At 43.0% G+C, this 17732-nt stretch overlaps 72 non-coding genes across 72 annotated transcripts; all 72 read right to left on the bottom strand.

The window, feature by feature from the left end:
* Positions 1 to 2870: 2870 nt before the first annotated feature.
* Trnaa-ugc (transfer RNA alanine (anticodon UGC)) lies at positions 2871 to 2961 on the bottom strand. Its single transcript is given in 2 exon segments — positions 2871 to 2906; positions 2926 to 2961. It is a non-coding gene; the product is annotated as a tRNA-Ala (tRNA).
* A 68-nt stretch (positions 2962 to 3029) lies between these two features.
* Trnaa-ugc (transfer RNA alanine (anticodon UGC)) lies at positions 3030 to 3101 on the bottom strand. Its single transcript has one exon. It is a non-coding gene; the product is annotated as a tRNA-Ala (tRNA).
* A 68-nt stretch (positions 3102 to 3169) lies between these two features.
* Positions 3170 to 3241, bottom strand: Trnaa-ugc (transfer RNA alanine (anticodon UGC)). The gene has a single exon. It is a non-coding gene; the product is annotated as a tRNA-Ala (tRNA).
* A 68-nt stretch (positions 3242 to 3309) lies between these two features.
* On the bottom strand, positions 3310 to 3381 carry Trnaa-ugc (transfer RNA alanine (anticodon UGC)). The gene has a single exon. It is a non-coding gene; the product is annotated as a tRNA-Ala (tRNA).
* Positions 3382 to 3589: 208 nt separating this feature from the next.
* On the bottom strand, positions 3590 to 3661 carry Trnaa-ggc (transfer RNA alanine (anticodon GGC)). The gene has a single exon. It is a non-coding gene; the product is annotated as a tRNA-Ala (tRNA).
* A 68-nt stretch (positions 3662 to 3729) lies between these two features.
* On the bottom strand, positions 3730 to 3801 carry Trnaa-ugc (transfer RNA alanine (anticodon UGC)). Its single transcript has one exon. It is a non-coding gene; the product is annotated as a tRNA-Ala (tRNA).
* Positions 3802 to 3869: 68 nt separating this feature from the next.
* Trnaa-ugc (transfer RNA alanine (anticodon UGC)) lies at positions 3870 to 3941 on the bottom strand. Its single transcript has one exon. It is a non-coding gene; the product is annotated as a tRNA-Ala (tRNA).
* Positions 3942 to 4009: 68 nt separating this feature from the next.
* Trnaa-cgc (transfer RNA alanine (anticodon CGC)) lies at positions 4010 to 4081 on the bottom strand. Its single transcript has one exon. It is a non-coding gene; the product is annotated as a tRNA-Ala (tRNA).
* Positions 4082 to 4149: 68 nt separating this feature from the next.
* Positions 4150 to 4221, bottom strand: Trnaa-ugc (transfer RNA alanine (anticodon UGC)). The gene has a single exon. It is a non-coding gene; the product is annotated as a tRNA-Ala (tRNA).
* A 68-nt stretch (positions 4222 to 4289) lies between these two features.
* Trnaa-ugc (transfer RNA alanine (anticodon UGC)) lies at positions 4290 to 4361 on the bottom strand. The gene has a single exon. It is a non-coding gene; the product is annotated as a tRNA-Ala (tRNA).
* A 68-nt stretch (positions 4362 to 4429) lies between these two features.
* Positions 4430 to 4501, bottom strand: Trnaa-cgc (transfer RNA alanine (anticodon CGC)). Its single transcript has one exon. It is a non-coding gene; the product is annotated as a tRNA-Ala (tRNA).
* Positions 4502 to 4569: 68 nt separating this feature from the next.
* Positions 4570 to 4641, bottom strand: Trnaa-cgc (transfer RNA alanine (anticodon CGC)). The gene has a single exon. It is a non-coding gene; the product is annotated as a tRNA-Ala (tRNA).
* Positions 4642 to 4709: 68 nt separating this feature from the next.
* Positions 4710 to 4781, bottom strand: Trnaa-ugc (transfer RNA alanine (anticodon UGC)). The gene has a single exon. It is a non-coding gene; the product is annotated as a tRNA-Ala (tRNA).
* Positions 4782 to 4989: 208 nt separating this feature from the next.
* On the bottom strand, positions 4990 to 5061 carry Trnaa-cgc (transfer RNA alanine (anticodon CGC)). Its single transcript has one exon. It is a non-coding gene; the product is annotated as a tRNA-Ala (tRNA).
* Positions 5062 to 5129: 68 nt separating this feature from the next.
* Trnaa-cgc (transfer RNA alanine (anticodon CGC)) lies at positions 5130 to 5201 on the bottom strand. The gene has a single exon. It is a non-coding gene; the product is annotated as a tRNA-Ala (tRNA).
* A 208-nt stretch (positions 5202 to 5409) lies between these two features.
* On the bottom strand, positions 5410 to 5481 carry Trnaa-ugc (transfer RNA alanine (anticodon UGC)). The gene has a single exon. It is a non-coding gene; the product is annotated as a tRNA-Ala (tRNA).
* Positions 5482 to 5549: 68 nt separating this feature from the next.
* On the bottom strand, positions 5550 to 5621 carry Trnav-uac (transfer RNA valine (anticodon UAC)). Its single transcript has one exon. It is a non-coding gene; the product is annotated as a tRNA-Val (tRNA).
* Positions 5622 to 5689: 68 nt separating this feature from the next.
* Positions 5690 to 5761, bottom strand: Trnaa-ugc (transfer RNA alanine (anticodon UGC)). The gene has a single exon. It is a non-coding gene; the product is annotated as a tRNA-Ala (tRNA).
* Positions 5762 to 5828: 67 nt separating this feature from the next.
* Positions 5829 to 5900, bottom strand: Trnaa-ugc (transfer RNA alanine (anticodon UGC)). The gene has a single exon. It is a non-coding gene; the product is annotated as a tRNA-Ala (tRNA).
* Positions 5901 to 5968: 68 nt separating this feature from the next.
* Trnaa-ugc (transfer RNA alanine (anticodon UGC)) lies at positions 5969 to 6040 on the bottom strand. Its single transcript has one exon. It is a non-coding gene; the product is annotated as a tRNA-Ala (tRNA).
* Positions 6041 to 6947: 907 nt separating this feature from the next.
* Positions 6948 to 7019, bottom strand: Trnaa-cgc (transfer RNA alanine (anticodon CGC)). Its single transcript has one exon. It is a non-coding gene; the product is annotated as a tRNA-Ala (tRNA).
* A 68-nt stretch (positions 7020 to 7087) lies between these two features.
* Trnaa-cgc (transfer RNA alanine (anticodon CGC)) lies at positions 7088 to 7159 on the bottom strand. The gene has a single exon. It is a non-coding gene; the product is annotated as a tRNA-Ala (tRNA).
* A 628-nt stretch (positions 7160 to 7787) lies between these two features.
* Trnaa-cgc (transfer RNA alanine (anticodon CGC)) lies at positions 7788 to 7859 on the bottom strand. The gene has a single exon. It is a non-coding gene; the product is annotated as a tRNA-Ala (tRNA).
* Positions 7860 to 7927: 68 nt separating this feature from the next.
* Positions 7928 to 7999, bottom strand: Trnaa-cgc (transfer RNA alanine (anticodon CGC)). Its single transcript has one exon. It is a non-coding gene; the product is annotated as a tRNA-Ala (tRNA).
* Positions 8000 to 8067: 68 nt separating this feature from the next.
* Positions 8068 to 8139, bottom strand: Trnaa-ugc (transfer RNA alanine (anticodon UGC)). The gene has a single exon. It is a non-coding gene; the product is annotated as a tRNA-Ala (tRNA).
* A 68-nt stretch (positions 8140 to 8207) lies between these two features.
* Trnaa-ugc (transfer RNA alanine (anticodon UGC)) lies at positions 8208 to 8279 on the bottom strand. The gene has a single exon. It is a non-coding gene; the product is annotated as a tRNA-Ala (tRNA).
* A 208-nt stretch (positions 8280 to 8487) lies between these two features.
* Positions 8488 to 8559, bottom strand: Trnaa-cgc (transfer RNA alanine (anticodon CGC)). The gene has a single exon. It is a non-coding gene; the product is annotated as a tRNA-Ala (tRNA).
* Positions 8560 to 8767: 208 nt separating this feature from the next.
* On the bottom strand, positions 8768 to 8839 carry Trnaa-ugc (transfer RNA alanine (anticodon UGC)). The gene has a single exon. It is a non-coding gene; the product is annotated as a tRNA-Ala (tRNA).
* Positions 8840 to 8907: 68 nt separating this feature from the next.
* On the bottom strand, positions 8908 to 8979 carry Trnaa-ugc (transfer RNA alanine (anticodon UGC)). The gene has a single exon. It is a non-coding gene; the product is annotated as a tRNA-Ala (tRNA).
* A 766-nt stretch (positions 8980 to 9745) lies between these two features.
* On the bottom strand, positions 9746 to 9817 carry Trnaa-cgc (transfer RNA alanine (anticodon CGC)). Its single transcript has one exon. It is a non-coding gene; the product is annotated as a tRNA-Ala (tRNA).
* A 208-nt stretch (positions 9818 to 10025) lies between these two features.
* Trnaa-ugc (transfer RNA alanine (anticodon UGC)) lies at positions 10026 to 10097 on the bottom strand. The gene has a single exon. It is a non-coding gene; the product is annotated as a tRNA-Ala (tRNA).
* Positions 10098 to 10165: 68 nt separating this feature from the next.
* On the bottom strand, positions 10166 to 10237 carry Trnaa-ugc (transfer RNA alanine (anticodon UGC)). The gene has a single exon. It is a non-coding gene; the product is annotated as a tRNA-Ala (tRNA).
* Positions 10238 to 10572: 335 nt separating this feature from the next.
* Trnaa-ugc (transfer RNA alanine (anticodon UGC)) lies at positions 10573 to 10644 on the bottom strand. Its single transcript has one exon. It is a non-coding gene; the product is annotated as a tRNA-Ala (tRNA).
* Positions 10645 to 10712: 68 nt separating this feature from the next.
* Positions 10713 to 10784, bottom strand: Trnaa-ugc (transfer RNA alanine (anticodon UGC)). Its single transcript has one exon. It is a non-coding gene; the product is annotated as a tRNA-Ala (tRNA).
* Positions 10785 to 10852: 68 nt separating this feature from the next.
* Trnaa-ugc (transfer RNA alanine (anticodon UGC)) lies at positions 10853 to 10924 on the bottom strand. The gene has a single exon. It is a non-coding gene; the product is annotated as a tRNA-Ala (tRNA).
* Positions 10925 to 10992: 68 nt separating this feature from the next.
* Trnaa-cgc (transfer RNA alanine (anticodon CGC)) lies at positions 10993 to 11064 on the bottom strand. Its single transcript has one exon. It is a non-coding gene; the product is annotated as a tRNA-Ala (tRNA).
* Positions 11065 to 11132: 68 nt separating this feature from the next.
* On the bottom strand, positions 11133 to 11204 carry Trnaa-ugc (transfer RNA alanine (anticodon UGC)). The gene has a single exon. It is a non-coding gene; the product is annotated as a tRNA-Ala (tRNA).
* Positions 11205 to 11272: 68 nt separating this feature from the next.
* Trnaa-cgc (transfer RNA alanine (anticodon CGC)) lies at positions 11273 to 11344 on the bottom strand. Its single transcript has one exon. It is a non-coding gene; the product is annotated as a tRNA-Ala (tRNA).
* A 68-nt stretch (positions 11345 to 11412) lies between these two features.
* Positions 11413 to 11484, bottom strand: Trnaa-ugc (transfer RNA alanine (anticodon UGC)). The gene has a single exon. It is a non-coding gene; the product is annotated as a tRNA-Ala (tRNA).
* Positions 11485 to 11832: 348 nt separating this feature from the next.
* Trnaa-cgc (transfer RNA alanine (anticodon CGC)) lies at positions 11833 to 11904 on the bottom strand. The gene has a single exon. It is a non-coding gene; the product is annotated as a tRNA-Ala (tRNA).
* A 68-nt stretch (positions 11905 to 11972) lies between these two features.
* Positions 11973 to 12044, bottom strand: Trnaa-ugc (transfer RNA alanine (anticodon UGC)). The gene has a single exon. It is a non-coding gene; the product is annotated as a tRNA-Ala (tRNA).
* A 68-nt stretch (positions 12045 to 12112) lies between these two features.
* Positions 12113 to 12184, bottom strand: Trnaa-ugc (transfer RNA alanine (anticodon UGC)). The gene has a single exon. It is a non-coding gene; the product is annotated as a tRNA-Ala (tRNA).
* A 68-nt stretch (positions 12185 to 12252) lies between these two features.
* Positions 12253 to 12324, bottom strand: Trnaa-cgc (transfer RNA alanine (anticodon CGC)). The gene has a single exon. It is a non-coding gene; the product is annotated as a tRNA-Ala (tRNA).
* A 68-nt stretch (positions 12325 to 12392) lies between these two features.
* On the bottom strand, positions 12393 to 12464 carry Trnaa-ugc (transfer RNA alanine (anticodon UGC)). Its single transcript has one exon. It is a non-coding gene; the product is annotated as a tRNA-Ala (tRNA).
* Positions 12465 to 12532: 68 nt separating this feature from the next.
* Positions 12533 to 12604, bottom strand: Trnaa-ugc (transfer RNA alanine (anticodon UGC)). The gene has a single exon. It is a non-coding gene; the product is annotated as a tRNA-Ala (tRNA).
* Positions 12605 to 12672: 68 nt separating this feature from the next.
* Positions 12673 to 12744, bottom strand: Trnaa-ugc (transfer RNA alanine (anticodon UGC)). The gene has a single exon. It is a non-coding gene; the product is annotated as a tRNA-Ala (tRNA).
* A 208-nt stretch (positions 12745 to 12952) lies between these two features.
* Trnaa-ugc (transfer RNA alanine (anticodon UGC)) lies at positions 12953 to 13024 on the bottom strand. The gene has a single exon. It is a non-coding gene; the product is annotated as a tRNA-Ala (tRNA).
* Positions 13025 to 13092: 68 nt separating this feature from the next.
* On the bottom strand, positions 13093 to 13164 carry Trnaa-ugc (transfer RNA alanine (anticodon UGC)). The gene has a single exon. It is a non-coding gene; the product is annotated as a tRNA-Ala (tRNA).
* Positions 13165 to 13232: 68 nt separating this feature from the next.
* Positions 13233 to 13304, bottom strand: Trnaa-cgc (transfer RNA alanine (anticodon CGC)). The gene has a single exon. It is a non-coding gene; the product is annotated as a tRNA-Ala (tRNA).
* Positions 13305 to 13372: 68 nt separating this feature from the next.
* Trnaa-ugc (transfer RNA alanine (anticodon UGC)) lies at positions 13373 to 13444 on the bottom strand. Its single transcript has one exon. It is a non-coding gene; the product is annotated as a tRNA-Ala (tRNA).
* Positions 13445 to 13512: 68 nt separating this feature from the next.
* On the bottom strand, positions 13513 to 13584 carry Trnaa-cgc (transfer RNA alanine (anticodon CGC)). The gene has a single exon. It is a non-coding gene; the product is annotated as a tRNA-Ala (tRNA).
* Positions 13585 to 13932: 348 nt separating this feature from the next.
* Trnaa-ugc (transfer RNA alanine (anticodon UGC)) lies at positions 13933 to 14004 on the bottom strand. Its single transcript has one exon. It is a non-coding gene; the product is annotated as a tRNA-Ala (tRNA).
* Positions 14005 to 14072: 68 nt separating this feature from the next.
* On the bottom strand, positions 14073 to 14144 carry Trnaa-ugc (transfer RNA alanine (anticodon UGC)). Its single transcript has one exon. It is a non-coding gene; the product is annotated as a tRNA-Ala (tRNA).
* A 208-nt stretch (positions 14145 to 14352) lies between these two features.
* Positions 14353 to 14424, bottom strand: Trnaa-ugc (transfer RNA alanine (anticodon UGC)). Its single transcript has one exon. It is a non-coding gene; the product is annotated as a tRNA-Ala (tRNA).
* Positions 14425 to 14492: 68 nt separating this feature from the next.
* Trnaa-cgc (transfer RNA alanine (anticodon CGC)) lies at positions 14493 to 14564 on the bottom strand. The gene has a single exon. It is a non-coding gene; the product is annotated as a tRNA-Ala (tRNA).
* A 68-nt stretch (positions 14565 to 14632) lies between these two features.
* Trnaa-ugc (transfer RNA alanine (anticodon UGC)) lies at positions 14633 to 14704 on the bottom strand. Its single transcript has one exon. It is a non-coding gene; the product is annotated as a tRNA-Ala (tRNA).
* Positions 14705 to 14772: 68 nt separating this feature from the next.
* Positions 14773 to 14844, bottom strand: Trnaa-ugc (transfer RNA alanine (anticodon UGC)). Its single transcript has one exon. It is a non-coding gene; the product is annotated as a tRNA-Ala (tRNA).
* A 208-nt stretch (positions 14845 to 15052) lies between these two features.
* On the bottom strand, positions 15053 to 15124 carry Trnaa-ugc (transfer RNA alanine (anticodon UGC)). Its single transcript has one exon. It is a non-coding gene; the product is annotated as a tRNA-Ala (tRNA).
* A 68-nt stretch (positions 15125 to 15192) lies between these two features.
* Positions 15193 to 15264, bottom strand: Trnaa-cgc (transfer RNA alanine (anticodon CGC)). Its single transcript has one exon. It is a non-coding gene; the product is annotated as a tRNA-Ala (tRNA).
* A 208-nt stretch (positions 15265 to 15472) lies between these two features.
* On the bottom strand, positions 15473 to 15544 carry Trnaa-ugc (transfer RNA alanine (anticodon UGC)). Its single transcript has one exon. It is a non-coding gene; the product is annotated as a tRNA-Ala (tRNA).
* Positions 15545 to 15612: 68 nt separating this feature from the next.
* Trnaa-cgc (transfer RNA alanine (anticodon CGC)) lies at positions 15613 to 15684 on the bottom strand. The gene has a single exon. It is a non-coding gene; the product is annotated as a tRNA-Ala (tRNA).
* A 68-nt stretch (positions 15685 to 15752) lies between these two features.
* Trnaa-ugc (transfer RNA alanine (anticodon UGC)) lies at positions 15753 to 15824 on the bottom strand. Its single transcript has one exon. It is a non-coding gene; the product is annotated as a tRNA-Ala (tRNA).
* Positions 15825 to 15892: 68 nt separating this feature from the next.
* Trnaa-ugc (transfer RNA alanine (anticodon UGC)) lies at positions 15893 to 15964 on the bottom strand. Its single transcript has one exon. It is a non-coding gene; the product is annotated as a tRNA-Ala (tRNA).
* A 68-nt stretch (positions 15965 to 16032) lies between these two features.
* Positions 16033 to 16104, bottom strand: Trnaa-cgc (transfer RNA alanine (anticodon CGC)). Its single transcript has one exon. It is a non-coding gene; the product is annotated as a tRNA-Ala (tRNA).
* A 68-nt stretch (positions 16105 to 16172) lies between these two features.
* Positions 16173 to 16244, bottom strand: Trnaa-ugc (transfer RNA alanine (anticodon UGC)). The gene has a single exon. It is a non-coding gene; the product is annotated as a tRNA-Ala (tRNA).
* A 68-nt stretch (positions 16245 to 16312) lies between these two features.
* Positions 16313 to 16384, bottom strand: Trnaa-cgc (transfer RNA alanine (anticodon CGC)). The gene has a single exon. It is a non-coding gene; the product is annotated as a tRNA-Ala (tRNA).
* A 348-nt stretch (positions 16385 to 16732) lies between these two features.
* Trnaa-ugc (transfer RNA alanine (anticodon UGC)) lies at positions 16733 to 16804 on the bottom strand. Its single transcript has one exon. It is a non-coding gene; the product is annotated as a tRNA-Ala (tRNA).
* Positions 16805 to 16872: 68 nt separating this feature from the next.
* On the bottom strand, positions 16873 to 16944 carry Trnaa-ugc (transfer RNA alanine (anticodon UGC)). The gene has a single exon. It is a non-coding gene; the product is annotated as a tRNA-Ala (tRNA).
* A 208-nt stretch (positions 16945 to 17152) lies between these two features.
* Positions 17153 to 17224, bottom strand: Trnaa-ugc (transfer RNA alanine (anticodon UGC)). The gene has a single exon. It is a non-coding gene; the product is annotated as a tRNA-Ala (tRNA).
* Positions 17225 to 17292: 68 nt separating this feature from the next.
* On the bottom strand, positions 17293 to 17364 carry Trnaa-cgc (transfer RNA alanine (anticodon CGC)). The gene has a single exon. It is a non-coding gene; the product is annotated as a tRNA-Ala (tRNA).
* Positions 17365 to 17432: 68 nt separating this feature from the next.
* On the bottom strand, positions 17433 to 17504 carry Trnaa-ugc (transfer RNA alanine (anticodon UGC)). Its single transcript has one exon. It is a non-coding gene; the product is annotated as a tRNA-Ala (tRNA).
* A 68-nt stretch (positions 17505 to 17572) lies between these two features.
* Trnaa-ugc (transfer RNA alanine (anticodon UGC)) lies at positions 17573 to 17644 on the bottom strand. Its single transcript has one exon. It is a non-coding gene; the product is annotated as a tRNA-Ala (tRNA).
* Positions 17645 to 17732: the final 88 nt, after the last annotated feature.

Below are 17732 nucleotides of genomic sequence, written 5' to 3'. Positions count from 1 at the left end.
GTAATGTTTTGCATAATTTTTTACGACGCAAGGTAACACTACAATATGCTGAACCAAATACCACAGATTATGAAAACAAAGATGGTATAATTGAAACAGGACAAAGGTTTTCCACAGCAGCATCCGGCTGAGATGCCGTTCCACACACCACTTTGTAATTCAGTTACGGCACCATTTCATACGCTTAAAAACAATCGCTCACATGTCAAACGCGGCCGCATCACACAACCACCACTAAAATAATATATGTCCTCTCCTTTTGAGCAGTCGCCTTGCACTCCCGCATCAATGTGTGCCGAAATGTGCCCAACTGTGCCCGAATTTATGCTCGTCGGGCAAAAGCGAGCACAGACCGGCACATCCCATCCCAGCACAACTCAGCACGCGCGCACAATAAAACAAACACGGAATCGTCTGTAGTGTAAACGGGCCTTAAAACTGATAACTGCACAATCAAAACATTTGTGTTAGCCTGTTTCAAAAATAGACGATACCAGCTGTTGTGTTCCCTTCTCATAAATTTGTAAATACAGTGATACGGATAAAAGTATCGCGTTGCAAAAATCAGTCAATTCATTACGGTAATTGGACCGATTTTTTTATCATGTGCTTATTTTGAACGTATGTTCGATTCAGGTTGCTGAATTTTTAATTTTTATATGTGTGTTTTAACTTTGCGCTATTTTGCAACCTCACCAGCGGTGTTTTGAAATGCTAAAGTGAGACTAGCCTGGTTTAAAAAATTGTGCTTTAAAATAAAATTATTTCAATTGTATCAAGCTTTTGCACCCCTTATCTGTTGGGCAATTTTCGCACAAAATTATCGCCTATTTTGTTGCAAATTCTACTGTGTTAACCCCCCAAAATAACGTATAATGCAACGCCTTGGAAGTAATATTTGGCGTTGATTTATTTCTTGCAAGGTAGCGAGACCAAACCAGAAAAGTGTAGCAAAACTCTAGCATGGAACAGTCCAATTAAGGCAAATGACAGTGTAAATAACTCTGAGTGTCTCAGAGATATTTAACAGTTCCTTGATAGCGTGAGCACGAGATGAGCCTGTTGGATTGTAAAACCTGCTTCTGCCTCGTTCTGTAAAGCAACCAGACCTCGGATAATTATCCGAGTAATTATTGTATTATAACCTGTTACCAGCTTCATTGAGACAGTACGTTACGAAACTCTGCAATACGAACGTTAATTCTACCACGTTCAGAGAGACTTGCAGCTAATATCAGAATAGCAGTATAACAGTAATACGATAGAATTATGATAGAATAGAAAGAATTTACAGGTACACACTGGGCTTTTTAAAGCTCTCCATACTGAAAGTTGATTGGTCAATAATGTCACGTGATATCATGAACCGCTTGAAGTATTACAATACAATAACATAAAATACAGGATTGTCAGCCAGGAGACATCGAGGTTATATGTAAGCCGGATATAGGTGATACGTGTGCTGGAAAGTCATTGGTGAACACGTTCTGGTGCAACACTAACAGAAGGTGATCGTTTGCGTGTTATCTGGGGCGCATTCCATAGGTTAGTTTAATACAAGGGTAAAAATGTGTCCTGTAAGAATATTTTACGTGGTAAACAGGACAATGAAAGAATCACTTTACTCGAGAACATTCGATGGGTTGATCATTTGGGTTGCATTAGGAGGTTATGTTTACACCTGGGCAAGAACCTGCGAAATATTCAATACATCTGGTAACGGGCTTGCAAATGTTTGTGCAATGCTGCAAACGAAATGAATTATGCAATACTTGTGCAATGCTGCACACAAAACATTACCCAATACAAGCACTGGGTTCTGTGACGTATGTTACAACAGTGATCCTTTTGAATCCAGAGTTGCAGAAAAGTTTCTGCTGTCACCTATAACAGCCATCACGCTCCACCTGACAGTGTGTACTGTTATTTATTTAATCAGACAACATACACCTGAAGTGAAGTCGGCGATTCTGCTGTGCGCCATCGCCGGCTTTTCATCAAGAATTCAATGAAACTAGCAGAAGTTTCCTGAGGATGTCAGTTCAGGCGAAATCGATTTTTTACTAATAAAATCAGCTGACTCAATTCGAAACTTCTGCTAGTTTCATTGAATTCTTAATACTAAATAGGAGATTGGTGTCGCTGATTAGTAAACAATGCCAACCAGAGGGCTAGATTCGGAAAAAACTAAGGGAACAGTATTACGGCTTTCCATCATTTATTATTTCGATAAGCTTCTGTTTGAAGGTCTTTCTAGCTTTTCGTATGGACTTCGTTTGCAATACGCAGCTGGCTGTATCCTCTTTTTCCTACCTTCTAAACAAGACATCCGTTTTTCAAGTGCAATGGACGAGGCAGAGGAGTTTGTACAGTGTGTCGGGGGTGATCAAATTCCTTCTGTTTTTGAGCCTTGCGTTGAACGTAATCAGCGTTACATTTTCTTTGTACATTTTGATGTTTGCAAAGCGCGTTGCTCTCCATCAATACCACTTACACTCTTCTTACATTTAAAGATTACCAAGTTTGTTTCTGGCCAAGAAACGTTCCAGTAGAGCTTTCCTCACAATACCAATAAGCACAAAAGAGGATAATTGCAACATTTTGAGTTTCCAAACCAACAAATTGACCATGTGCTTGTATTGAAAGCCACGAACTGGTATAAGGAATAATTACTTTGCCAACCTTGGTGAATTTACAAAACATCTTGTCGCTTGTTCCAAGTTTTATGTCATTGCATTGAAAGTTTTGATTGAGATTTGGCGCTTAGTGATTTAACGCAACTACCGGTAGGCTGTATATATACCGACAGTAATTTCACGATACCAAGTATAAAACATATTGTCCCATGGAATAGAATAATATAAAAACATTGGAGATGCCGGGGATTGAACCCGGGGCCTCACACTGAACCCGGGGCCTCACACATGCAAAGCGTGCGCTCTACCACTGAGCTACATCCCCAAGTATTTGCGCCCACGATACCAAGTAAAAAACATATTGTCCCATGGAATAGAATAATATAAAAACATTGGAGATGCCGGGGATTGAACCCTGGGCCTCACACATGCAAAGCGTGCGCTCTACCACTGAGCTACATCCCCCAGTATTTGCGCTCACGATACCAAGTAAAAAACCTATTGTCCCATGGAATAGAATAATATAAAAACATTGGAGATGCCGGCGATTGAACCCGGGGCCTCACACATGCAAAGCGTGCGCTCTACCACTGAGCTACATCCCCTGTTATTTATGTTTACGATGCGAAGTAAAAAACCTATTGTCCCATGGAATAGAATAATATAAAAACATTGGAGATGCCGGCGATTGAACCCGGGGCCTCACACATGCAAAGCGTGCGCTCTACCACTGAGCTACATCCCCTGTTATTTATGTTTACGATGCGAAGTAAAAAACCTATTGTCGCATGGAATAGAATAATATAAAAACATTGGAGATGCCGGCGATTGAACCCAGGGCCTCACACATGCAAAGCGTGCGCTCTACGACTGAGCTACATCCCCTGTCATTTTCGTTTACGCTACCCAGAAAGAAACATTTTTTCCCATGGAATAGAATAATATAAAAACTTTGGAGATGCCGAGGATTGAACCCGGGACCTGACACATGCCAAGCGTGCGCTCTACCACTGAGCTACATCCCCTGTTATTTACGTTTACGATACCAAGTAAAAAACATATTGTCCCATGGATTAGAATAATATAAACACATTGGAGATGCCGGGGATTGAACCCGGGGCCTCACACATGCAAAGCGTGCGCTCTACCACTGAGCTACATCCCCTGTTATTTACGTTTGCGCTATCAAGCAAGAAATATATTTTCCCATGGAATAGAATAATATAAAAACATTGGAGATGCCGGGGATTGAACCCGGGGCCTCACACATGCAAAGCGTGCGCTCTACCACTGAGCTACATCCCCTGTTATTTACGTTTACGCTATCAAGCAAGAAATATATTTTCCCATGGAATAGAATAATATAAAAACATTGGAGATGCCGGGGATTGAACCCGGGGCCTCACACATGCGAAGCGCGCGCTCTACCACTGAGCTACATCCCCTGTTGTTAACGTTTACGATACCAAGTAAAAAACATATTGCCCCATAGAATAGAATAGTACAAAAACATTGGAGATGCCGGGGATTGAACCCGGGGCCTCACACATGCAAAGCGTGCGATCTACCACTGAGCTACATCCCCTGTTAATTACGTTTACGATACCAAGTAAAAAACATATTGCCCCATAGAATAGAATAATATAAAAAGATTGGAGATGCCGGGGATTGAACCCGGGGCCTCACACATGCAAAGCGTGCGCTCTACCACTGAGCTACATCCCCTGTTATTTACGTTTACGCTATCAAGCAAGAAATATATTTTCACATGGAATAGAATAATATAAAAACATTGGAGATGCCGGGGATTGAACCCGGGGCCTCACACATGCGAAGCGTGCGCTCTACCACTGAGCTACATCCCCTGTTGTTAACGTTTACGATACCAAGCAAAAAACATATTGCCCCATATAATAGAGAAATATAAAAACATTGGAGATGCCGGGGATTGAACCCGGGGCCTCACACATGCGAAGCGTGCGCTCTACCACTGAGCTACATGCCCTGTTATTTGCGTCCACGATACCAAGTATAAAACATATTGTCCCATCGAATGAAATAATACATAAACATTGGAGATGCCGGGGATTGAACCCGGGGCCTCACACATGCAAAGCGTGCGCTCTACCACTGAGCTACATCCCCTGTTATTTGCGTTTACGATACCAAGTATAAAACATATTGTCCCGTCGAATGAAACAATATATAAACATTGGAGATGCCGGGGATTGAACACGGGGCCTCACACATGCAAAGCGTGCGCTCTACCACTGAGCTACATCCCCTGTTATTTGCGTCCACGATACCAAGTTTAAAACATATTGTCCCATCGAATGAGATAATGTATGAAAATTGGAGATGGCGGGGATTGAACCCGGGGCCCCACACATGCGAAGCGTGCGCTCTACCACTGAGCTACATCCCCTGTTATTTGCGACCACGATACCAAGTATAAAACATATTGTCCCATCGAATGAAATAACATATAAAAATTGGAGATGCCTGGGATTGAACCCGGGGCCTCACACATGCGAAGCGTGCGCTCTACCACTGAGCTACATCCCCTAGTATTTACGTTTACGATACCAAGTAAAAAACATATTGTCCCTTGGAATAGAATAATACAAAAACATTGGAGATGTCGGGGATTGAACCCGGGGCCTCACACATGCAAAGCGTGCGCTCTACCCCTGAGCTACATCCCCTGTTAATTACATTTACGATACCAAGTAAAAAACATATTGTCCCATGGAATAGAATAATATAAAAACATTGGAGATGCCGGGGATTGAACCCGGGGCCTCACACATGCAAAGCGTGCGCTCTACCACTGAGCTACATCCCCTGTTAATTACATTTACGATACCAAGTAAAAAACATATTGTCCCATGGAATAGAATAATATAAAAACATTGGAGATGCCGGGGATTGAACCCGGGGCCTCACACATGTAAAGCGTGCGCTCTACCACTAAGCTACATCCCCTGTTAATTACATTTACGATACCAAGTAAAAAACATATTGTCCCATCGAATGAAATAATACATAAACATTGGAGATGCCGGGGATTGAACCCGGGGCCTCACACATGCAAAGCGTGCGCTCTACCACTGAGCTACATCCCCTGTTAACTACATTTACGATACCAAGTGAAAACATATTGTCCCATGGAATAGAATAATATAAAAACATTGGAGATGCCGGGGATTGAACCCGGGGCCTCACACATGCAAAGCGTGCGCTCTACCCCTGAGCTACATCCCCTGTTAATTACATTTACGATACCAAGTAAAAAACATATTGTCCCATCGAATGGAATAATATAAAAACATTGGAGATGCCGGGGATTGAACCCGGGGCCTCACACATGCAAAGCGTGCGCTCTACCACTGAGCTACATCCCCTGTTAATTACATTTACGATACCAAGTAAAAAACATATTGTCCCATGGAATAGAATAATATAAAAACATTGGAGACGCCGGGGATTGAACCCGGGGCCTCACACATGCAAAGCGTGCGCTCTACCACAGAGCTACATCCCCTGTTATTTACGTTTAAGATGCCAAGTAAAAAACATATTGTCCCATGGAGTAGAATAATATAAAAACATTCGAGATGCCGGGGATTGAACCCGGGGCCTCACACATGCAAAGCGTGCGCTCTACCACTGAGCTACATCCCCTGTTAATTACGTTTACGATACCAAGTAAAAAACATATTGTCCCATGGAATAGAATAATATAAAAACATTGGAGATGCCGGGGATTGAACCCGGGGCCTCACACAAGCAAAGCGTGCGCTCCACCACTGAGCTACATCCCCTGTTATTTACGTTTACGATACCAAGTATAAAACATATTGTCCCATCGAATGAAATAATATATAAACATTGGAGATGCCGGGGATTGAACCCGGGGCCTCACACGTGCAAAGCGTGCGCTCTACCACTGAGCTACATCCCGAAGTATTTACGTTTACGATACCAAGTAAAAAACATATTGTCCCTTGGAATAGAATAATATAAAAACATTGGAGATGTCGGGGATTGAACCCGGGGCCTCACACATGCAAAGCGTGCGCACTACCACTGAGCTACATCCCCTGATATTTGCGTCCACGATACCAAGAAAAAACATATTGTCCCATCGAATGAAATAATACATAAACATTGGAGATGCCGGGGATTGAACTCGGGGCCTCACACATGCAAAGCGTGCGATCTACCACTGAGCTACATCCCCTGTTAATTACGTTTACGATACCAAGTAAAAAACATATTGTCCCATGGAATAGAATAATATAAAAACATTGGAGATGCCGGGGATTGAACCCGGGGCCTCACACATGCGAAGCGTGCGCTCTACCACTGTGCTACATCCCCTGTTAATTACGTTTAAGATACCAAGTAAAAAACATATTGTCCCATGGAATAGAATAATATAAAAACATTGGAGATGCCGGGGATTGAACCCGGGGCCTCACACTTGCGAAGCGTGCGCTCTACCCGTGTGCTACATCCCCTGTTGTTTACGTTTACGATACCAAGTAAAAAACATATTGTCCCATGGAATAGAATAATATAAAAACATTGGAGATGCCGTGGATTGAACTCAAGGCCTCACACATGCAAAGCGTGCGATCTACCACTGAGCTACATCCCCTGTTAATTACGTTTACGATACCAAGTAAAAAACATATTGTCCCATGGAATAGAATAATATAAAAACATTGGAGATGCCGGGGATTAAACCCGGGGCCTCACACATGCAAAGCGTGCGATCTACCACTGAGCTACATCCCCTGTTAATTACGTTTACGATACCAAGTAAAAAACATATTGCCCCATAGAATAGAATAATATAAAAACATTGGAGATGCCTGGGATTGCACCCGGGGCCACACACATGCAAAGCGTGCGCTCTCCCACTGAGCTACATCCCCTGTTATTTACGTTTACGCTATCAAGCAAGAAATATATTTTCCCATGGAATAGAATAATATAAAAACATTGGACATGCCGGGGATTGAACCCGGGGCCTCACACATGCAAAGCGTGCGCTCTACCACTGAGCTACAACCCCTGTTATTTACGTTTACGCTATCAAGCAAGAAATATATTTTCTCATGGAATAGAATAATATAAAAACATTGGAGATGCCGGGGATTGAACCCGGGGCCTCACACATGCGAAGCGTGCGCTCTACCACTGAGCTACATCCCCTGTTGTTAACGTTTACGATACCAAGCAAAAAACATATTGCCCCATATAATAGAGTAATATAAAAACATTGGAGATGCCGGGGATTGAACCCGGGGCTTCACACTAGCGAAGCGTGCGCTCTACCACTGAGCTACATCCCCTGTTATTTACGTTTACGATACCAAGTATAAAACATATTGTCCCATCGAATGAAATAATATATAAACATTGGAGATGCCGGGGATTGAACCCGGGGCCTCACACATGCAAAGCGTGCGCTCTACCACTGAGCTACATCCCCTAGTATTTACGTTTACGATACCAAGTAAAAAACATATTGTCCCATGGAATAGAATAACATAAAAACATTGGAGATGTCGGGGATTGAACCCGGGGCCTCACACATGCAAAGCGTGCGCTCTACCACTGAGCTACATCCCCTGTTATTTGCGTCCACGATACCAAGTATAAAACATATTGTTCCATCGAATGAAATAATATATAAACATTGGTGTTGCCGGGGATTGAACCGGTGGCCTCACACATGCAAAGCGTGCGCTCTACCACTGAGATACATCCCCTGTTATTTGCGTCCACGATACCAAGTATAAAACATATTGTTCCATCGAATGAAATAATATATAAACATTGGAGATGCCGGGGATTGAACCCAGGGCCTCACACATGCGAAGCGTGCGCTCTACCACTGAGCTACATCCCCTGTTGTTAACGTTTGCGATACCAAGCAAAAAACATATTGCCCCATAGAATAGAATAATATAAAAACATTGGAGATGCCGGGGATTGAACACGGAACCTCACACCTGCGAAGCGTGCGTTCTACCACTGAGCTACATCCCCTGTTAATTACATTTACGATACCAAGTAAAAAACATATTGCCCCATGGAATAGAATAATATAAAAACATTGGAGATGCCGGGGATTGAACCCGGGGCCTCACACATGCAAAGCGTGCGCTCTACCACTGAGCTACATCCCCTGTTATTTACGTTTAAGATGCCAAGTAAAAAACATATTGTCCCATGGAATAGAATAATATAAAAACATTGGAGATGCCGGGGATTGAACCCGGGGCCTCACACATGCAAAGCGTGCGCTCTACCACTGAGCTACATCCCCTGTTAATTACGTTTACGAAACCAAGTAAAAAACATATTGTCCCATGGAATAGAATAATATAAAAACCTTTGAGATGCCGGGGATTGAACCCGGGGCCTCACACATGCGAAGCGTGCGCTTTATCACTGAGCTATATCCCTTGTTATTTACGTTTACGATACCAAGTATAAAACATATTGTCCCATCGAATGAAATAATATATAAACATGGAGATGCCGGGGATTGAACACGGGGCCTCACACATGCAAAGCGTGCGCTCTACCACTGAGCTACATCCCCTGTTATTTGCGTCCACGATACCAAGTATAAAACATATTGTCCCATTGAATGAAATAATATATAAACATTGGAGATGCCGGGAATTGAGCACGGGGCCTCACACATGCAAAGCGTGCGCTCTACCACTGAGCTACATCCCCTGTTATTTGCGTCCACGATACCAAGTATAAAACATATTGTCCCATTGAATGAAATAATATATAAACATTGGAGATGCCGGGAATTGAGCACGGGGCCTCACACATGCAAAGCGTGCGCTCTACCACTGAGCTACATCCCCTGTTATTTGCGTCCACGATACCAAGTATAAAACATATTGTCCCATCGAATGAAATAATATATAAACATTGGAGATGCCGGGGATTGAACACGGGGCCTCACACATGCAAAGCGTGCGCTCTACCACTGAGCTACATCCCCTGTTATTTGCGTCCACGATACCAAGTTTAAAACATATTGCCCATGGAATGAGATAATATATAAAAATTGGAGATGCCGGGGATTGAACCCGGGGCCCCACACACGCGAAGCGTGCGCTCTACCACTGAGATACATCCCCTGTTATTTGCGTCCACGATACCAAGTATAAAACATATTGTCCCATCGAATGAAATAATATATAAACATTGGAGATGCCGGGAATTGAACACGGGGCCTCACACATGCAAAGCGTGCGCTCTACCACTGAGCTACATCCCCTGTTTTTAACTTTTACGATACCAAGCAAAAAACATATTGCCCCATAGAATAGAATAATATAAAAACATTGGAGATGCCGGGGATTGAACCCGGGGCCTCACACATGCAAAGCGTGCGCTCTACCCCTGAGCTACATCCCCTGTTAATTACATTTACGATACCAAGTAAAAAACATATTGTCCCATGGAATAGAATAATATAAAAACTTTGGAGATGCCGGGGATTGAACCCGGGGCCTCACACATGCAAAGCGTGCGCTCTACCACTGAGCTACATCCCCTGTTATTTACGTTTAAGATGCCAAGTAAAAAACATATTGTCCCATGGAATAGAATAATATAAAAAAATTCGAGATGCCGGGGATTGAACCCGGGGCCTCACACATGCAAAGCGTGCGCTCTACCACTGAGCTACATCCCCTAGTATTTACGTTTACGATACCAAGTAAAAAACATATTGTCCCATGGAATAGAATAATATAAAAACATTGGAGATGCCGGGGACTCACACAAGCAAAGCGTGCGCTCCACCACTGAGCTACATCCCCTGTTATTTACGTTTACGATACCAAGTATAAAACATATTGTCCCATCGAATGAAATAATATATAAACATTGGAGATGCCGGGGATTGAACCCGGGGCCTCACACATGCAAAGCGTGCGCTCTACCACTGAGCTACATCCCCTAGTATTTACGTTTACGATACCAAGTAAAAAACATATTATCCCATGGAATAGAATAACATAAAAACATTGGAGATGCCGGGGATTGAACCCGGAGCCTCACACATGCAAAGCGTGCGCTCTACCACTGAGCTACATCCCCTGTTATTTGCGTCCACGATACCAAGTATAAAACATATTGTCCCATCGAATGAAATTATAAAAAAACATTGGAGATGCCGGGGATTGAACCCGGGGCCTCACACATGCAAAGCGTGCGCTCTACCACTGAGCTACATCCCCTGTTGTTAACGTTTACGATATCAAGTAAAAAACATATTGCCCCATAGAATAGAATAATATAAAAACATTGGAGATGCCGGGGATTGAACCCAGAACCTCACACCTGCGAAGCGTGCGCTCTACCACTGAGCTACATCCCCTGTTAATTACATTTACGATACCAAGTAAAAAACATATTGTCCCATGGAATAGAATAATATAAAAACATTGGAGATGCCGGGGATTGAACCCGGGGCCTCACACATGCAAAGCGTGCGCTCTACCACTGAGCTACATCCCCTGTTGTTAACGTTTACGATACCAAGTAAAAAACATATTGTCCCATGGAATAGAATAATATAAAAACATTGGAGATGCCGGGGATTGAACCCAGAACCTCACACCTGCGAAGCGTGCGCTCTACCACTGAGCTACATCCGCTGTTAATTACATTTACGATACCAAGTAAAAAACATATTGTCCCATGGAATAGAATAATATAAAAACATTGGAGATGCCGGGGATTGAACCCGGGGCCTCACACATGCAAAGCGTGCGCTCTACCACTGAGCTACATCCCCTGTTATTTACGTTTACGATACCAAGTAAAAAACATATTGTCCCATGGAATAGAATAATATAAAAACATTGGAGATGCCGGGGATTGAACCCGGGGCCTCACACATGCAAAGCGTGCGCTCTACCACTGAGCTACATCTTTTGTTAATTACATTTACGATACCAAGTAAAAAACATATTGTCCCATGGAATAGAATAATATAAAAACATTGGAGATACCGGGGATTGAAGCCGGGGCCTCACACATGCAAAGCGTGCGCTCTACCACTGAGCTACATCCCCTGTTGTTAACGTTTACGATACCAAGTAAAAAACATATTGCCCCATAGAATAGAATAATATAAAAACATTGGAGATGCCGGGGATTGAACCCAGAACCTCACACCTGCGAAGCGTGCGCTCTACCACTGAGCTACATCCCCTGTTAATTACATTTACGATACCAAGTAAAAAACATATTGTCCCATGGAATAGAATAATATAAAAACATTGGAGATGCCGGGGATTGAACCCGGGGCCTCACACATGCAAAGCGTGCGCTCTACCACTGAGCTACATCCCCTGTTATTTGCGTCCACGATACCAAGTATAAAACATATTGTCCCATCGAATGAAATAATATAAAAACATTGGAGATGCCGGGGATTGAACCCGGGGCCTCACACATGCAAAGCGTGCGCTCTACCACTGAGCTACATCCCCTGTTGTTAACGTTTACGATACCAAGTAAAAAACATATTGCCCCATAGAATAGAATAATATAAAAACATTGGAGATGCCGGGGATTGAACCCAGAACCTCACACCTGCGAAGCGTGCGCTCTACCACTGAGCTACATCCCCTGTTAATTACATTTACGATACCAAGTAAAAAACATATTGTCCCATGGAATAGAATAATATAAAAACATTGGAGATGCCGGGGATTGAACCCGGGGCCTCACACATGCAAAGCGTGCGCTCTACCACTGAGCTACATCCCCTGTTATTTACGTTTAAGATGCCAAGTAAAAAACATATTGTCCCATGGAATAGAATATTATAAAAACATTGGAGATGCCGGGGATTGAACCCGGGGCCTCACACATGCAAAGCGTGCGCTCTACCACTGAGCTACATCCCCTGTTATTTACGTTCAAGATGCCAAGTAAAAAACATATTGTCCCATGGAATAGAATATTATAAAAAGATTGGAGATGCCGGGGATTGAACCCGGGGCCTCACCCATGCAAAGCGTGCGCTCTACCACTGAGCTACATCCCCTGTTATTTATGTTTACGATGCGAAGTAAAAAACTTATTGTGGCATGGAATAGAATAATATAAAAACACTGGAGATGCCGGGGATTGAACCCTGGGCCTCACACATGCAAAGCTACCACTCTACCACTGAGCTACATCCCCTGTTATTTACGTTTACGATACCAAGTAAAAAACATATTGTCCCATCGAATGAAATAATATAAAAACATTGGAGATGCCGGGGATTGAACCCGGGGCCTCACACATGCAAAGCGTGCGCTTTACCACTGAGCTACATCCCCTGTTATTTACGTTTACGATACCAAGTAAAAAACATATTTTCCCATCGAATGAAATAATATAAAAACAATGGAGATGCCGGGGATTGAACCCGGGGCCTCACACATGCAAAGCGTGCGCTCTACCACTGAGCTACATCCCCTGTTATTTACGTTTACGATAGCAAGTATAAAACATATTGTCCCATGGAATAGAATGATACAAAAACATTGGAGATGCCGGGGATTGAACCCGGGGCCTCACACATGCGAAGCTTGCGCTCTACCACTGAGCTACATCCCCTAGTATTTACGTATACGATACCAAGTAAAAAACATATTGTCCCATCGAATGAAATAATATAAAAACAATGGAGATGCCGGGGATTGAACCCGGGGCCTCACACATGCAAAGCGTGCGCTCTACCACTGAGCTACATCCCCTGTTATTTACGTTTACGATAGCAAGTATAAAACATATTGTCCCATGGAATAGAATAATACAAAAGCATTGGAGATGCCGGGGATTGAACCCGGGGCCTCACACATGCGAAGCTTGCGCTCTACCACTGAGCTACATCCCCTGTTATTTACGTATACGATACCAAGTAAAAAACATATTGTCCCACGGAATAGAATAATATAAAAACATTGGAGATGCCGGGGATTGAACCCTGGGCCTCACACATGCAAAGCTACCACTCTACCACTGAGCTACATCCCCTGTTATTTACGTTTACGATACCAAGTAAAAAACATATTGTCCCATCGAATGAAATAATATAAAAACATTGGATATGCCGGGGATTGAACCCGGGGCCTCACACATGCAAAGCGTGCGCTCTGCTACTGAGCTACATCCCCTGTTATTTATGTTTACGATACGAAGTAAAAAACCTATTGGCACATGGAATAGAATAATATAAAAACATTGGAGATGCCGGGGATTGATCCCGGGGCCTCACACATGCAAAGCGTGCGCTCTACCACTGAGCTACATCCCCTGTTATTTACGTTTCCGATACCAAGTAAAAAACATATTTTCCCATCGAATGAAATAATATAAAAACATTGGAGATGCCGGGGATTGAACCCGGGGCCTCACACATGCAAAGCGTGCGCTCTACCACTGAGCTACATCCCCTGTTATTTACGTTTACGATACCAAGTAAAAAACAAATTGTCCCACGGAATAGAATAATATAAAAACATTGGAGATGCCGGCGATTGAACCCATGGCCTCACACATGCAAAGCTACCGCTCTACCACTGAGCTACATCACCTGTTATTTACGTTTACGATACCAAGTAAAAAACATATTGTCCCATCGAATGAAATAATATAAAAACATTGGAGATGCCGGGGATTGAACCCGGGGCCTCACACATGCAAAGCGTGCGCTCTACCACTGAGCTACATCCCCTGTTATTGACGTTTACGATACCAAGTAAAAAACATATTTTCCCATCGAATGAAATAATATAAAAAGATTGGAGATGCCGGGGATTGAACCCGGGGCCTCACACATGCGAAGCTTGCGCACTACCACTGAGCTACATCACCTGTTATTTACGTTTACGATACCAAGTTAAAAACATATTGTCCCATCGAATGAAATAATATAAAAACATTGGAGATGCCGGGGATTGAACCCGGGGCCTCACACATGCAAAGCGTGCGCTCTACCACTGAGCTACATCCCCTGTTATTTACGTTTCCGATACCAAGTAAAAAACATATTTTCCCATCGAATGAAATAATATAAAAACATTGGAGATGCCGGGGATTGAACCCGGGGCCTCACACATGCAAAGCGTGCGCTCTACCACTGAGCTACATCCCCTGTTATTTACGTTTACGATACCAAGTAAAAAACAAATTGTCCCACGGAATAGAATAATATAAAAACATTGGAGATGCCGGCGATTGAACCCTTGGCCTCACACATGCAAAGCTACCGCTCTACCACTGAGCTACATCACCTGTTATTTACGTTTACGATACCAAGTAAAAAACATATTGTCCCATCGAATGAAATAATATAAAAACATTGGAGATGCCGGGGATTGAACCCGGGGCCTCACACATGCAAAGCGTGCGCTCTACCACTGAGCTACATCCCCTGTTATTGACGTTTACGATACCAAGTAAAAAACATATTTTCCCATCGAATGAAATAATATAAAAACATTGGAGATGCCGGGGATTGAACCCGGGGCCTCACACATGCGAAGCTTGCGCACTACCACTGAGCTACATCCCCTGTTATTTACGTTTAAGATGCCAAGTAAAAAACATATTGTCCCATGGAATAGAATAATATAAAAACACTGGAGATGCCGGGGATTGAACCCGGGGCCTCACACATGCAAAGCTACCACTCTACCACTGAGCTACATCCCCTGTTATTTACGTTTACGATACCAAGTAAAAAACATATTGTCCCATCGAATGAAATAATATAAAAACATTGGAGATGCCGGGGATTGAACCCGGGGCCTCACACATGCAAAGCGTGCGCTTTACCACTGAGCTACATCCCCTGTTATTTACGTTTACGATACCAAGTAAAAAACATATTGTCCCATGGAATAGAATAATATAAAAACATTGGAGATGCCGGGGATTGAACCCGGGGCCTCACACATGCGAAGCTTGCGCACTACCACTGAGCTACATCCCCTGTTATTTACGTTTACGATACCAAGTAAAAAACATATTTTCCCATCGAATGAAATAATATAAAAACATTGGAGATGCCGGGGATTGAACCCGGGGCCTCACACATGCAAAGCGTGCGCTTTACCACTGAGCTACATCCCCTGTTATTTACGTTTACGATACCAAGTAAAAAACATATTTTCCCATCGAATGAAATAATATAAAAACAATGGAGATGCCGGGGATTGAACCCGGGGCCTCACACATGCAAAGCGTGCGCTCTACCACTGAGCTACATCCCCTGTTATTTACGTTTACGATAGCAAGTATAAAACATATTGTCCCATGGAATAGAATGATACAAAAACATTGGAGATGCCGGGGATTGAACCCGGGGCCTCACACATGCGAAGCTTGCGCTCTACCACTGAGCTACATCCCCTAGTATTTACGTATACGATACCAAGTAAAAAACATATTGTCCCATCGAATGAAATAATATAAAAACAATGGAGATGCCGGGGATTGAACCCGGGGCCTCACACATGCAAAGCGTGCGCTCTACCACTGAGCTACATCCCCTGTTATTTACGTTTACGATAGCAAGTATAAAACATATTGTCCCATGGAATAGAATAATACAAAAGCATTGGAGATGCCGGGGATTGAACCCGGGGCCTCACACATGCGAAGCTTGCGCTCTACCACTGAGCTACATCCCCTGTTATTTACGTATACGATACCAAGTAAAAAACATATTGTCCCACGGAATAGAATAATATAAAAACATTGGAGATGCCGGGGATTGAACCCTGGGCCTCACACATGCAAAGCTACCACTCTACCACTGAGCTACATCCCCTGTTATTTACGTTTACGATACCAAGTAAAAAACATATTGTCCCATCGAATGAAATAATATAAAAACATTGGATATGCCGGGGATTGAACCCGGGGCCTCACACATGCAAAGCGTGCGCTCTGCTACTGAGCTACATCCCCTGTTATTTATGTTTACGATCCGAAGTAAAAAACCTATTGGCACATGGAATAGAATAATATAAAAACATTGGAGATGCCGGGGATTGATCCCGGGGCCTCACACATGCAAAGCGTGCGCTCTACCACTGAGCTACATCCCCTGTTATTTACGTTTCCGATACCAAGTAAAAAACATATTTTCCCATCGAATGAAATAATATAAAAACATTGGAGATGCCGGGGATTGAACCCGGGGCCTCACACATGCAAAGCGTGCGCTCTACCACTGAGCTACATCCCCTGTTATTTACGTTTACGATACCAAGTAAAAAACAAATTGTCCCACGGAATAGAATAATATAAAAACATTGGAGATGCCGGCGATTGAACCCTTGGCCTCACACATGCAAAGCTACCGCTCTACCACTGAGCTACATCACCTGTTATTTACGTTTACGATACCAAGTAAAAAACATATTGTCCCATCGAATGAAATAATATAAAAACATTGGAGATGCCGGGGATTGAACCCGGGGCCTCACACATGCAAAGCGTGCGCTCTACCACTGAGCTACATCCCCTGTTATTGACGTTTACGATACCAAGTAAAAAACATATTTTCCCATCGAATGAAATAATATAAAAACATTGGAGATGCCGGGGATTGAACCCGGGGCCTCACACATGCGAAGCTTGCGCACTACCACTGAGCTACATCACCTGTTATTTACGTTTACGATACCAAGTAAAAAACATATTGTCCCATCGAATGAAATAATATAAAAACATTGGAGATGCCGGGGATTGAACCCGGGGCCTCACACATGCAAAGCGTGCGCTCTACCACTGAGCTACATCCCCTGTTATTTACGTTTCCGATACCAAGTAAAAAACATATTTTCCCATCGAATGAAATAATATAAAAACATTGGAGATGCCGGGGATTGAACCCGGGGCCTCACACATGCAAAGCGTGCGCTCTACCACTGAGCTACATCCCCTGTTATTTACGTTTACGATACCAAGTAAAAAACAAATTGTCCCACGGAATAGAATAATATAAAAACATTGGAGATGCCGGCGATTGAA

This window comes from Ascidia mentula, chromosome 2 (genome assembly GCF_947561715.1).
Source record: "Ascidia mentula chromosome 2, kaAscMent1.1, whole genome shotgun sequence".
Lineage (NCBI taxonomy): Eukaryota > Metazoa > Chordata > Ascidiacea > Phlebobranchia > Ascidiidae > Ascidia > Ascidia mentula.
Note: the sequence above shows the minus strand (reverse complement) of the source record. Positions and strands in the feature narration are given on the sequence as shown.